Source organism: Ursus maritimus, unplaced genomic scaffold (assembly GCF_017311325.1).
Source record: "Ursus maritimus isolate PB19 unplaced genomic scaffold, ASM1731132v1 scaffold_16, whole genome shotgun sequence".
Taxonomy (NCBI): Eukaryota; Metazoa; Chordata; class Mammalia; order Carnivora; family Ursidae; genus Ursus; species Ursus maritimus.
In genome coordinates this window covers 58,560,313-58,563,658 of record NW_024424008.1, presented here as the reverse complement: position 1 = coordinate 58,563,658, position 3,346 = coordinate 58,560,313, and the positions used below count along the sequence as shown (strand labels likewise).

At 38.0% G+C, this 3,346-nt stretch overlaps 1 pseudogene; it reads right to left on the bottom strand.

The window, feature by feature from the left end:
* Positions 1-1,634: 1,634 nt before the first annotated feature.
* LOC121102835 lies at positions 1,635-2,422 on the bottom strand (annotated as a pseudogene).
* Between the last annotated feature and the right edge of the window lie 924 nt (positions 2,423-3,346).

Sequence of the window (3,346 nt, the reverse complement as noted above, 5' to 3'; positions counted from 1 at the left end):
AAAATGCTAGCTACATCATGCTTCCATCTGGGGCCCATGACCCAGGCTCTGCCCCAGGTCAGACAGGTGTTCCAGACAGCAACAGCCCTTGCCCCCTGCTGGGGGATCAGCGGGGCCTGCTCCCGAGTCTGGACCTGGTGGCAGCAGAAGAGCTGTCTCTACTGGACCGGCTCCATGCCATCATTTTCAGGGTTATTTTTGGCTACATAACCTCTAAACCTAGTTCTCTGGCCCTCCTGGAGAGTCTATGGGTTACCTTCAGAACAAATTCCTTTTCGCTAAAATAGGCAGAGCTAGTTTCTGTTCCTTGTGATAAGAAATCCTGTTAGAGGGTGCAGGTCTGTGCTTATGCTGGCATGTTAGTCACTAGGACCTACTGAACATGATGCACTCTGAAAAGCACAAAAGGGAACGTTTGTTCATTTTCTGAGAATTTCTGGAATAAGGCACCTTGCTTGGCATTGGACAGAAGAGGCACATGAAGCTGGTGTTTTCAAATTAGTGCTATGGGGACAAGTTGGAGGAGGTTGTCCAACTGTCAAACAAGAGGGAGGCAGATATCATTTTGTGGGTTTCCTGATTCTGAAGATTGATTTAGCATGGGGATAAAGGGTTGGGATAAGAAAGGATGCTCTTTAGGAAGATACTGTGTTTCATCAATTCCAAGAGGCCATTTTTTTTCATGTTAACATTTCTGAAATTAGGAAACATTGTTAGAGTATGTCATATTTTAATTGCCACTTCTTTCTCCTAAACCCATCTACCATATTTCACCAAATATGTCATTGATATACACTAGCACATGTTTTAACCACTAAGAAACAAGCTCCATAAATATTTTAATTTTTTTTGAGAGAGAGAGAAAAAATGGAGAGGGAGAGAATCTCAAACAGGCTCCACGCTTAGCACAGAGCCCAACGCAGGGCTCTAATCATGACCCTGAGATCATGATCTGAGCTGAAATCAAAAGAGAGACGCTTAACCAACTGAGCCACCCAGCCCGCCCCTCAGTAAATATTTTAAAATGGTGACACCTAACACCATATGGAGGCTCTAAAGAATTTAAAATTCCTAAGAGAACTAAGTCAGTCATGGAAGTGGTGTGGGTTAGACACCAAACTGCTGTTCATTTTTGTTGCAGTCTCCCAAAGCTGTTAAAGAGTAATAAATTTACCTCTAACTTCTGTTATGAAAAAAGTCAGGTGCTAATCATCATTGCTTGGCTGTAAAAAAATGCCTCTTATGGTTACAGTGATTCTCAATTTTGTTGAAGGCACCTTTTTTTTTTTTTGGTAAGTTTTTATTTGGAAAATGTCAAATATATACAAAAGTAGACAGAACAGTATAATGGATCCCAATATTCAAAAATCATCAACTCATGACCAGTATTGTTTAATTTTTAACCTATTGTCTGCCCACCCCATTTTATTTTGAAGCATATCCTAGACACATATCATACTACTTGTAAATATTTGTGTATGTATCTGTAAAATATACTGACTTTTCAGAAACATAATCACAATATCATTACTACATTCCTGAAAAATTTATCTATAATTTGTGGAATCTTTTTTTAATAACAAATTTTGTATTCATTACTTAGGTTTTAAGGTGCTTTTTTTCTTTGGAGGTTTTTAAAAAGAAAACCAAATTAGGTTCATTTCCATGTCCATTGATTTCTTAAGAGATTAATATGATGCTGGTAGGTTATAGTGCAGCTTTGGAGTAGAACTGACCTTGACTTTCCATTCTGTAGCCTTCTTATGAATGTGTTTTCCAGTTGAGAATTTGTATAAATATACTGCTGTTCTTGCCATTTCCAAAGCAATCTTCAGAAAACTCATATCTATCCCTTTTTATTTTCATTCCTAAAAGGAGGGTTCATAATTACTGTATCAAATGACTTGGACATTCTGTTACATTACTGACCCATATTAGCATGTGTTAACGCAAACTCTGAGACTCTCCTGTTGAAGATTTCCGGTGCGTCTACATCTGTGTCACATCCAGCACTCAACCTGCAGCTGATGGCCTAGTTGGATACTGTTCTAGAAGTAAGGTGGCTTTTTGAATCCATCCACTTGTTGCAGGCAGTACTCTGGTTCCTTAAGCCTTTCTCTTTCTTTCTTTCTCTCCTTTCTGTCTGTCTGTCTGTTCTGTATGGGTTCACCGAGCTTAGGGCACTGGACCTCAGGAGGCTGGAAGCCTCTGTGTGACATCTTCTTTAAATTTAAGTTTTTGTTTCTATCAGAGTAATACCCATCAGTTAAAACATCATATAATTTTCAGTCAAATAATTTGTCAGTTCATTTTTTTCATGAAGACATCCTTTGCTAAGCCCCCACTCACCATCGTCCTGAGAATTCCTTTCACCTTTCTCAAATATGAGATCTTCTGATTCCTGGGTCCAGTGTCTTCTCATTCTCTACCTTCATTTTGATGGAATGCTTCCTTCGGAAACTCCTAAAAAGCCATGCTTGGGAGGTACATGAAAGGCTTGTGTGTCTGAAATTGTCTTCATTCTCACCTCATACTTAATATTTTGGCTGGATATAGAAATCTAAATTGGAGAGAATTTTTTCTCATAATTTTTATTCTTGCTTCCATGTTCCTACTGACAAACTGGATGATCTGATTCTTAGCTCTTTGTATGCGAACTGTCTGTTTTTATTCCCCCACTGGAAACATTTATGTTGTGAAATTTCATCATGATATGCCATGAGGGTCTTTTGTTGCTTAAGGAGCTGGGTATCTCTTGGGCCGTTTTGATCTGGAGGCTAGGGTTCCTCAGTTCTTGGAATTTCTTGTATTATTTCTTCAGTAATTTTTTCACATAGTTTCTCACTTTTATTTCTCTCTGGAATATCTGTTGTTTGAATGTTGAATCTTTTCCTCCCATTTTTCATCTTTTTGTCAATTTCTATTCAGCAGATTTCCTCAAATCTGGGATATTTCTTCAACTTTCATTTCTATCATTTTAAAAAAATTAAGAACATTTTCTTATTCTCTTAATGTGGATTTTTATTATTTCTTATGTCTTTCATGAGTGCAATATTTTTTCTAATATCTACGAAAGTTAATTATGATGTATTGATTGTTTTCTTCTCTTTGCATTGCTTCTGTTTCTTCCAAATTTCCCCTTTTCTCACCTTTCCTTGAGCCTCTATAATTCAGTCAAGTTAGAAACTTTTCTTAATTCTCTGATAATCCCTGGCTGTCTATTCATATTTAAGACTGAGGCACTAAAACACTGATTGGAAGCTTTGTATGCATCAGTGGGGCTCGTTGACCAGTAAGGGGCTGGTGCTTCACTGGGGGAGATCCACATGTGTGTCGGGTAAATTCC